Below are 12,094 nucleotides of genomic sequence, written 5' to 3' on the forward strand. Positions count from 1 at the left end.
CACAAGCTGCTGTAAAAAGCCAATACTGATAATAAGACATAGGAGCAGAATTAGGCCATCTGGCCCATCGAGTCTGCTCTGCCATTCAATCATGGCTGATCCTTTTTTTATATCTCCACCTCAACCCCAGTTCCCGGCCTTCTCCCCATAGCCTTCGATGCCATGTCCAATCAAAAACCTATCAATCTCTGCCTTAAATACACCCAACGACCTGGCCTCCACAGCTGCATGTAGCAACAAATACCACAAATTCACCACCCTTTGGCTAAAGAAATTTCTCTGCATCTCTGTTTTGAAAGGGCACCCCTTTGTCCTGAGGCTGTGTCCTCTTGTTCCAGACTCTCCCACCATGGGAAACATCCTTTCCACATCTCTGTCTAGGCCTTTTAACATTCAAAAACTTTCAATGAGATCCCCCCTCATCCTTCTGAATTCCAGTGAGTACAGACCCAGAGCCATTAAACATTCCTCATATGCTACAACAAGTGTATGGGACATTGGAAAAAAAGTTGAATTTCCCCATGGGGATGAATAAAGTATCTATCTATCTATGATAACCCTTTCAAACTTGTGAACTTCTTCTGAACTCTCTCCAATGCCAGCACATCCTTTCTAAGGTGAGGGGCCCAAAACTGTTAATACTCAAGGTGAGGCCTCACCAGTGCCTTATAAAGCCTCAGCATCACATCCTTACTGTTGTATTCTAGACCTCTTGAAATGAATGCTAACATTGCATTTGCCTTCATCACCACCAACACAACCTGCAAGTTAACCTGTAGGGTATTCTGCACAGGGACTCCCAACTCCCTTTGCATCTCAGATTTTTGGATTTTCTCCACATTTAGAAAATAGTCTGCGCATTTATTTCTACTATCAAAGTGCATGACCATGCATTTTCCAATGTTATATTTCATTTGCCACTTTCTTGCTCATTCTCCTAATCTGTCTAAGTCCTTCTGCATCCTACCTGTTTCCTCAACATTATCCCCCCCCCCCCACCCACCAATCTTTGTATCATCTGCAAACTTGGCAACCAAGCCTCCTATTTCATCATCTAAATCATTAAAATACAGCATAAAAAGAAGTGGTCCCAATACTGACCCCTGCAAAACACTACTAGGTACTGGCAGCCAACCAGAAAAGGATCCTTTTATTCCCACTCACTGCATCCTACCATGTTAGTAACTTTCCTGTAATACCGTGGGCTCTTAACTTGGTAAGCAGCCTCATGCGTGGCACCTTGTCAAAGGCCTTCTGAAAGTCCAAATATACAACATCCACTGCATCCCCTTTATCTATCCTACTTGTAATCTCCTCAAAGAATTCCAACAGGTTTGTCATGCAGGATTTTCCCAGAAGGAAACCATGCTGACTTTGCCCTATCTTGTCCTGTGTCACCAAGTACTCCATCACCTCATCCTTAACAATTGACTCTAACGCTTTCCCAGCCACTGAGGTCAGACTAACTGGTCTATAATTTCCTTTCTGCTGCCTTCCTCCTTTCTTAAAGAGTGGAGTGACATTTGCAATTTTCCAGTCCTCTGGCACCATACCAGAGTCCAATGATTTTTGAAAGATCATTTCTAATGCCACCACAATCTCCAACACTACCTCTTTCAGATCCCTATGGTGCAGTTCCTCTGGTCCGTGTGACTTATGTACCTTTAGGTCTTTCAGCTTTTTGAGCACCTCTTTTTTAATAGTGACTCATTTAGTTCATCAGCCATCTCCTTGTCCTGTGTCATTATTTCCCCTGCCTCATTATCTAGCAGTCCTAAATCCACTCTCACTTCTCTTTTATTTTGAACATATTTGAAAAAACTTTTACTCTCCACTTTGATATTATTTGCTAGCTTGCTTTCATATTTCATCTTTTCCTTTCTAATGATTTTTTATTGCTCTCTGTAGGTTTTTAAAAACTTCCCAATCCTCTATCTTCCCACTAATTTTTGCTTTGTTGTATGCTCTTTCTTTTGCTTTTACAATAGCTTTGACTCCCCTTGTCAGCCACGGTTGTACTATTTTGTCATTTGAGTATTTCTTCGTTTTTGGAATACACATGTCCTGCACCTTCCTCATTTTTCCCAGTAATGCACACCATTGCTGCTCTCCTGACATCCCTGCCAGCAGATCCTTCCAATTTACTTTGATCAACTCCTCTCTCATATCACTGTGATTTCCCTCACTCCACTGAAATACCGACACATCAGACTTTACTTTCTCCCTATCAAATTTCAAGTAGAATACAATCATATTGTGGTCATTGGTTCCGAAGGGTTCTTTAACCTTATGCTTCCTAATTGCCTCCAGTTCATTACATAACACCCAATCCAGTATAGTTGATCACCTAGTAGGCTCAACAATAAACTGCTTTAAAAGCTAGCTCTTAGGCATTCAACAAACTCACTCTCTTGAAATCCATTACCAACCTGATTTCCCCAATTAACCTGCATGTTAAAATTTCCCATGACTACTATAACATTGCCCTTTTGACACACCTATTAACCTGTGGTCCACCTCCCAGCCACTGTTGGGAAGCCTGTATGTAACTACTATCAATGTCCTTTTACCCATGCAGTTTCTTAACTCAACCCACAAGGATACAACATCTTCTGATCCTATGTCACATCTTTCTACTGATTTGATGCTATTCTTTACTAGTAGAGCCACACCACCCCTCTGCCTACCTTCCTATCCCTCCAATATAATGTGTAGCCTCAGACATTCAGCTCCCAACTACAACCATCCTTCAGCCACAATTCAGTGATGGCCACAACATCATACCTGGCAATCTGTAATATTGCAACAAGATCATCCAGCTTATTTCTTATACTACGCACATTTAGGTGGAACACCCTGAGTACTCTGTTTGCTATCCTTTCTGATTCTGCATCCCTAATGATTTGATATCCAAGAACCTGAAGCTCTTCCCCCTGCACCAGCTTCTCAGCCATGAATATATTTGCCAAATCATCCTGTTTCTACCCTCACTGGTGAGTGGCACAGGCAGCAATCCAGAAATTACTACCCGGGAGATCCTGCTTATCAGCTTTGTATCTAGCTCTCTTAATTCTCTTTTCAGGATCTCATTGCTTTTCCTTCCTATGTCATTGGTACCAAGATATCTGGCTGCTCCCCCTCCCTCTCCAAAATGTTGTGAATGCCATCTGAGACATCCCTGACCCTGGCACCTGGGAGGCAACATACCATCCGGGTGTCTCATTCACATCCACAGAATCTCCTGTCTGTCCCCCTCTCTATCGAGTCCCCTATCACTACCACTCCCTTCTTCTCTCTCTTTCCTTTCTGCAGCATAGGTACATCCTTTCTCCATTCATAAACTCGCTGCAAAATAGGTCAGTTACTGCTCCACATTTTGATGCATTTCATTGACCTGCTTGTTGCAGTGATTGATTCACGAGACACAAGTGAGATACATGGGTTCAACACTCACCATTTTATGATTTTGTTATTAATTCAGCACTCACATTTGAGAAGGATACATCCCTGCAACCAGTTCACAGCCTGCTAAATACTCTTGCTAACTTTGCTAGGTCCATCTTGTTCTGATCTTTGGCCAAACCATTAACTCTTGTACGAATTTTTTGATAACTTTATCAATTGCCTCTAAAGCAGGTAATGCAAAAAAAAAAAGCCTTGAAAATACCCTTAAACTTCCATCTGTCAAAATGACTTAAAAATTTATTGCTGTTTCTTTGGGGTTAAATTGTGGATCTCCTTACCAAACAACAAACTGAGGGTGCCTTAGCCACCAAGGCGACATTGATTCAAGGAATGTTGCTTAAGGATCATTAAATGATGTCTCGCCAATTGTGCCCACAGCACAGAAATGAAGAAAAACAAAGCAGTAGTCTTCCCTATGGCTGACAGTGATTAAAACAAGCCTGTGGTACCAGAAATTAATTTCTGATCATGGGTGTTATCTTCTAAAACAGAACTTTATCATCATTTAAAGGTCCTGGTACTGTCTAGAAACTATCTGCAGTGCTTATAATGATAATCCACCCTTACTCCATCACACATTTAGATAAAGAGGCAGAAATATTTATACACATTTGGCATAATAATTAGTCACAGTTTATGTGCAAGTTATTCACACAAGATGAGTTTACCTGGATCCAATGATGAAGTAAAGAGCAAAATGTAATAATGAACATATGTATAGTTCCAGCATTGAATTGTTATGTAGATGGGGTGGAATACTTTCCTTTCATCTATGGGTTTTGAATTAAAATTTATTTTATATCTGTGATGTCAATGTCTACTCTGAACTAAACATGGAATTTAACATGAAGTAAATTAGTTCTGCCTGAGGTTTGCTGATTCAGAGCCCTTACAAATCTGGACTGGCTAACCTTGAAATTTACAATTTTAAAACCAACAGAAATCGAGCAATGTAGCTTACGCCAGAAGTGAACGACAAATAATTAAAATGGAATCGGACACTGGTTCAGTCGTTTCAATCATTCCACAAAATGAGTTTGAATGGCTTTTCAAATACTGAAGCCTGCAGATATCCAGCTAAGAACTTATACAATAGAAAAGATAACTCCTGTGGGATTGATATTCATAACAGTGAAATACAACAACCAACAAGTGGTAAAAATGGGAGGACCAGCATTGTGGGGGCGTGACTGGCTGGGACAACTGCAACTTGATTGGAGATCCAACTGCAATTTGCATGTCACATCCCCTGCAATGACATCAACTGAAAGAGAATTAAAAAAGGTACTGGATGATACCACAGCTATCTCCATGCCGAACACCATGAAATGGTGCCCATTAAAGGTCAAACAGATGTTGGTTGGGAAGCATATTGGACAAGGATGGGCCATACTGCTCTGAGGAAGCATGTAAGTGACGAAAGCAGTGGTCCAACTACAACAGTTTTTGTAGGCATCATATCTGAAAAAGCTTCTGATATGTTTATTAGGCATTTATTTGTGAAATGTGGCTTGGTTTTAAGCTGGAAGAGAGTTCAAAGAGCTTCAGGAAAGTTGAAAGCATTCAGCTTCTGTGGGTATAAAGAACCAGAATCTACTCTGTGTGAGTTAAGGTTATTGCATGAACTTCAAGTGGGAGACAAAAAGCCGCTTGTAAAAGTAGATGCAAAGACCAAAGCCCAGCTGGATGAATGAATCAAAAAGAAAAGAATCAACAGAGATATGAAAACAGAGAATTAGTGAGATGATGTTGTGGATGAGGAAACCAAGGGGGATCATATCGTAAAGGGATCAATAAAAGAATTAAGAGAATACTCCAGTGAACTAAATTCACCTCCCCAAGATCAAGATGCACAAACTGGAAGAAGAAAGGTGGTATCAGAACTACTTCCTGCAGTCTCAAAGTCAGTTCCTACAACCACCATGAGGAGATTCAGGAACCTGAGATTGTTTCACAGCCACAAGTCTCACCTGCCAAGCAGAGTGACCCCCTCATCAGGAAAGTCTTTATCCCACAAGAGTAAGAAATCCTCCACAGTGATTAAATCTTTAGGCCTGAATGGGACAACTTAAAACTTACTGTGCTGTGGGTGCCTGTACATAGTAATTGTATTGTATAAAATACTGTGTGTATAGTTGAGTGTATGTATTGAGTTGGAGTTTATAGCTAAGTAAGGAATGGTGTGTACTTAATATTTGAGTAGTCTGTTTGAATATTGTTTGATTAAGCATTCTTGTTTGTTTAAATAATTCATTATGGGTTATGTACTACATGTGCCCCTTGCTTAAAGTAAACTCAAAGTTAGACCCTTATTTTGGACTCCTGTGTCTTCCTTTGAATAAGCTTAATATTTTTAAGTTACAAAAAAGAACAAGTATGTTGGGGATTTAAGAGATGTGCATGGTCTTGGGATCACAAAGTAAGAAAAATTGGGTAAAAAGGAATTTTTGGATTATATAAATATAGTCATTGTTGAAAGGGAAAAAAAATCATGTATTATAATTGACATTAAAATAGAGAATGTTTTTACACTATTGTAGCGTAGACAAAACAGCAGACAATTTGAACACAGATATGTTTTTACTTATGACTATGTGGTAAGTGACAAGACAATCTGTATGTAATTTTGTATAAAGAGCAAACATTGTTTATAGAACTGGGGAGATCACAGTTCTCGGAAATAGGGCATGGGATCTTTTATGCCACAGAAGGTGGAGAGTTTAAGACCTCATCCAAAAAAAAAATACAACTTTAACAGGGCCTTCAAGATTCAAATTGACTTAGCACGTGTACATTGAAATATGCCTACACACTGTGGCCACTTTATTAGGTACTTCCTGCATCTAACCAAGAGGCCATTGTGTGTATATTCGTGCTCTTCTTCTATTGTAGCCCACCCCCTTCAAGGTTTGATGTGTTGTGCATTTAATGAAGCTGTTCTACACACTACTGTTGTAATACATAGTTATTTGAGTTAGTGTTGCCCTCCTGTCAGATTATACAGAGGCTATTCTCCTCTGAACTCTCTCATTAACAAAATGTTTTCACCAACAGAATTGCTGCTCACTTGATGTTTCTTTGTTTTTCGTACTAGACTATATATCTCTAGAGACTATTATATGGAAATTTCAGCAGGTTCTGAAATACTAACACCATCCCTTCATTCCATGGTCAGAGTCACGAAGATCACATTGCTTCCCTATTTTGATGTTTGGTCTAAACAACAACTGAATCTCGTGACCATGTCTGCATGCTTTTATACACTGATCTGCTGCCACATAATTGGCTGTTTAGATATTTGCATTAATGAGCAGGTGTAAAGACGTACATCATTTGTGAAATGCATCATTTGTGTTAATGACCAACATATCTGAAGGTATGCTGGGGCAGCCCTCAAGTGTTGCTGTACCTTTCAGCGCCAAGCAATATTCCATAGAGCAATGCAGAACATGATAAGCAACAAAACAACAACAGCAACAGAAGCCCCAATCCTCTTTCCCACTCACGTGCATACTCAGCCTCTCAACCTCAAGACAAGCTGTACTGAGCCTCCATCCTCCAGTGGACTTGGACTTGGGCTCACAGTCATTGGTCCTTCAATTTCCCCCAGCGCACTTGCAGAAATTTGAAGACTCAGGCCCCGGCCAACAGGCCTTGACTTCTGATTCGACACTCAGGCCTTGAGCCTTAGCATCAATTCCTGGACCTGCCCAACACCGATCACTAGGCCTTGAACTCTGGTCTCACCAGTTCACAAACTTAGATGGCCTTTGGACCTTGTTTGTCCAACCCACATGGAAGCCTAACTCCGGCACACACTGACAACTCGTTGATCTGGGGAGGGGGTGGGGGTGGGGACCAGTCCTGATCTGTGCTGGTTTTGATGTGTAAACCAACATTTTAGACTGAAACCCTGTATCATGACACGAACTGAGACATTGACTTGGATCTTCTCCCTTCACAGGTGCTGCTTGACCTGTTTAGCTGCCCCAGCATTCTGAAATGTACTTATCCTGATTTTAGAGGAATACAGGAGCAAAATCCCTACCATTGCTTCGAGCTGATGATAATGGCTGCCCTCAACATTTCTTCTAAGGAGAGATTAGATTTTGTTCATACTCGGATTTCATTAAACATGCACAAGAGCTGATGTCAGCCTACACAGTATTCTACCAGTTTCATACCAAAGGTTATCTCAGTCTGTAACACTGACTACATATTTCCCTCCACAGATGCTACCTGATCCTTTGGGTTCCTCTAGATACTTACCTATTGCTCCAATTTGCAGTCTCTTGTATATCTGTTTTGGCATACCAAAGGTTATCCCTTCTTTCCCAGCATCTAATTAGATAGCTTGTATCATAGTTATTAGTTGCTTGATTGAATATTAGAGACTGTTCACAGAATTTGTCTTAGGCAAAATAGCTTGTGGAACAAAATCGCCTAGGATGGCTACTGTGGAAAAAATCTTCATTTTGTTTTGCATGATCGCCCACACTTTTCTGTTGCCCTTTTCCTACATACACTTTATTCTTTCTGCACCATCAGCCATTTACCAGCTCATCCCACAACAAATGGGATTGTTCAGAATCTTGCATATTAAAAGCATGTACTGGATTCTGAAACGGAATTGGTGAAAATAATACCTTTCTATGTAGATCTGCAGGTTTTATTTTTAAGCCAAGTCATCTGTGGTTTTCTCATTTGGTAGCAAGATTACTTCTCTAAGATTAGCAAAGTAGGTTGTGGTAACAAAATCATGAGAAGATTAGAAAGTCTGAAATTGAAGCTCCAAAATCCCACAGAGGGAACAATTTTGAATGATAAACAATGGGAAGTCAATCTTGAATGTCAGCAAAAGGAATTCATTTGGAAGCAGCCAATCCAAGGCATGAAATTAATATAGGTGGCTAATGGCACTTCTCTTAACAAGTGTGCCATGAGTTCTTGGTTTACCTGGAGCTGCCTTTTCTAAAATTAGAATAGTATATAAAGTTCACACCTCTGTGAGCCAGGATAGTTGGATCCGAAGGAGTCAAAATCCGAATCTCACGGTTACCAGGAGTTTCTGAAGTGTCTCCTTGGATTGTCACATTGGAAAAAGCAGACACCTTCTAGGCCATGAATCAGCAAATCTCGATGACACCAAGATGGGGGGCTGTAGTGGACAGTGAGGAAGGTTTTGATAGTTTGCAGGGGAATCTGCATCAGCTGGAAAAATGGGCTAAAAAATGGCAGATAGAATTTAATGCAAACAAGTGCCTAAGGTTTTGCACTTCGGTAGGACCAACCAGCACAGGTCTTAAACAGTGAATGGCAGGGCACTGAGGAATGTGGTTGAACAAAGGGATCTGGGAATACACTGTGCATTGGATTTATTTTTTTTGTTTATCACACAAAAAAAGCTCTAGAAATGTTTTGTGTGAAAATCCCAGATCTGAGTTTCTGAGATAATCAAACCACCCCATCCGGCTCTAACCCTCATTCCACAGTCAAAGTTACTTAGATCATATTTCTCCCCCATTCTGGTATATGGTCTGAACAACAACTGAACCTCTTTACCATGTCTGCATGCTCTTATGCATTGAGCTGTTGCCAAATGATTGGCCATTTAGATATTTGCATTAACGAGCAGGTGTACAGATGAACCTAATAAAGTGGCCACTGTTTGTATATTCAGTTACAGAGGTGATTGAACTCTTGTGCTTCACTCTGGATTCTGTGTTATTTTCCTGAGCAAGGAATTTGAAGAATGGAGAGGAAAGAGGAGTAAAGACATATTATTAAAGGACATTGGCTTCTCTGATACTGTTTAAACAAAGTACCTTAATAGAGTCTATAAGACCATAAGACATAAGAGGCCTTCGAGTCTGCTCCAACATTTCATCATGGTTGATCCATTTCCTTCTCAACCCCATTCTCCTGACTTCTCCCCATAGTCTTTCATGTCCTGGCTAATCAAAAACTAACCTATCAACATTTGCCTTAAAAGCACCCAATGACCTGGCCTCCACGTCTACCTCTGGCAATGAATTCCACAGATCCACCACCCTCCAGCTAAAGAAATTCCTCCTCACTGCTGTTCGAAATGATGTCCCTCAATCCTGCAGCTGTGCCGTCCAGTCCTAGGCTCCTCCACCACAGTCATTTTCCCTTTGTCAAATTAATTTTACTGATGTAAAGCCCATTTCATAGCACAGTTAATGTTTGTGTAATTTTTAGAAGATTTGAGAACAGGCTAATGTTCATGTAGTAGTACTTAACTGTTCATTCTTCGGAAATTCTGACAGATTTTACTTGCAAGTTGAAAGAATGCCAGTGCTGGCAAACATGCCAAACACAATCTTAGAATAACCGAATCAAATGATAAAGTGAATTCCAAATGTTGGGAAAATGGGAACAAAGATCAAAGGGATCTAGGAAAGCACAGCAGTTCCTTTTTATATTGGTTTTAGGGATGGTGTTAGGCTAATTGCTGGCTCATATACATTTGACAGCAATCCCAGAGAAAACTTAAAAGAGTTGCCAAGACTGATCACAGCAAAGCCTATTAATGGGACAGTTTCTCCAGCCTTAGAAAATCAGGCAAGCTTTCTTTGGGGTTGCTGCAGGCTGCACAAGGGCTGAGTGTCAGGTGGCTCTGATACTCCATTAAAACCCAGAACAGCTTTTGAGAGGAGCCTGCTGTGAATGTCACCATCCTTTCAGGATGAACAGCATGGTCAATGCTGCCAACCTGTTACCATTAATAAGGTCTAACACCCCCTACTGCCAGGCTGCTCTTGGCCATCTGTCTGAAAACCGTATCAGTGTCCAGACCTATTTACAACAAATAAAAAAAAATACACTCTCAACAGTTTACTTAACTACCTTGTACAATTGAAAGGTAGTTCTGTGAATTTCACCTACAATATTTGAACATTGAATTCTCCAACTTTTGGCAATTCCCTCCCACTCCCTTCCTCCATATCAGTTTCACTCTGCCTCCTCCTCCAGCTGCCTATCACCTCAATCATGGTTCCGCCTCCTTCTACTACCCATAGTACTTTCCCCTTACATTCCTTCTTCACCTTTCCTGCCTATCCCCTCCCCCACCCCTTGATCTTGCCCCTTACTTTCCCTTTCGAATGCTGTTCATAGATTTCAGTTCAGCATTCAACACAATCATCCCTCAGAAACTGATTGGAAAGCTGAGCCTACTGGGCCTAAACACTTCCCTTTGGAACTGGATCCTAGACTTCCTGACTGGGAGACCTCAGTCAGTCCGTATCGGGAGCAGCATCTCCAACACTATCACACTGAGCACGGGGGCTCCCCAGGGCTGTGTGCTCAGTCCACTGCTGTTCACTCTGCTGACCCATGACTGTGCTGCAACACTCAGCTCAAACCATATCATCAAGTTCGCCGATGACACGACCGTGGTGGGTCTCATCAGCAAGAACAACAAGTCAGCATACAGAGTGGAGGTGCAGCGGCTAATGGACTGATGCAGAGCCAATAACTTGTCCCTTAATGTGAACAAAACAAAAGAAATGGTTGTTGACTTCAGGAGGGCACGGAGCGACCACTCTCCGCTGAACATGACGGCTCCTCGGTAGAGATTGTTAAGAGCAGCAAATTTCTTGGTGTTCACCTGGCAGAGAATCTCACCTGGTCGCTCAACACCAGCTCCATAGCAAAGAAAGCCCAGCAGCGTCTCTGCTTTCTGCGAAGGCTGAGGAAAGTCCATCTCCCACCGCCCATCCTCATCACATTCTACAGGGGTTGTATTGAGAGCATCCTGAGCAGCTGCATCACTGCCTGGTTAGGAAATTGCACTATCTTGGATCGCAAGACCCTGCAGCGGATAGTGAGGTCAGTTGAGAAGATCATTGGGGTCTTTCTTCCCGCCATTACGGATATTTACACTACACGCTGCATCCGCAAAGCAAACAGCATTATGAAGGACCCCATGCACCCCTCATACAAACTTTTCTCCCTCCTGCTGTCTGGGAAAAGGCACTGAAGCATTCGGGTTCTCTTGACCAGACTATGTAACAGTTTCTTCCCCCAAGCTATCAGACTCCTCAATACCCACAGCCTGGACTGATACCAACTTACTGCCCTCTACTGTGCCTATTGTCTTGTTTATTATTTATTGTAATGCCTGCACTGTTTTGTGCACTTTATGCAGTCCTGGGTAGGTCTGTAGTCTAGTGTAGTTTTTTTTTTCTGTGTAGTTTTTGTATTGTTTCATGTAGCACCATGGTCCTGAAAAAGTTGTCTCATTTTTACTGTGTACTGTACTGGTAGTAATGGTCAAAATGACAAAAAAAAAGTGACTTGACTTGATTTATTGGTCTTTCATCTGGCATCTACCAGCCTTCTCCTTCCCACCCTCCCCCCACCTTCTTTATAGGGCCCCTGCCCCTCCCTCTTCAGTCCTGACAAAGGGTCTCGGCCTGAACCGCTGACTGTTTGTTTCCACGGATGCTGCCCAACCTGCTGAGTTCCTCCAGTGTGTTATACGTGTTGCTTTGACCACAGCATCTGCAGTGTATTTTGTGTTTGTGACCTATAATATGTTGGTTCCTGTTTGAATTTTCACCTATTTCATTTTGTTTCATCAGAAATAAAATGTGTTGAGATT

Source organism: Hemitrygon akajei, chromosome 4, assembly GCF_048418815.1.
Source record: "Hemitrygon akajei chromosome 4, sHemAka1.3, whole genome shotgun sequence".
NCBI classification, from domain to species: Eukaryota; Metazoa; Chordata; class Chondrichthyes; order Myliobatiformes; family Dasyatidae; genus Hemitrygon; species Hemitrygon akajei.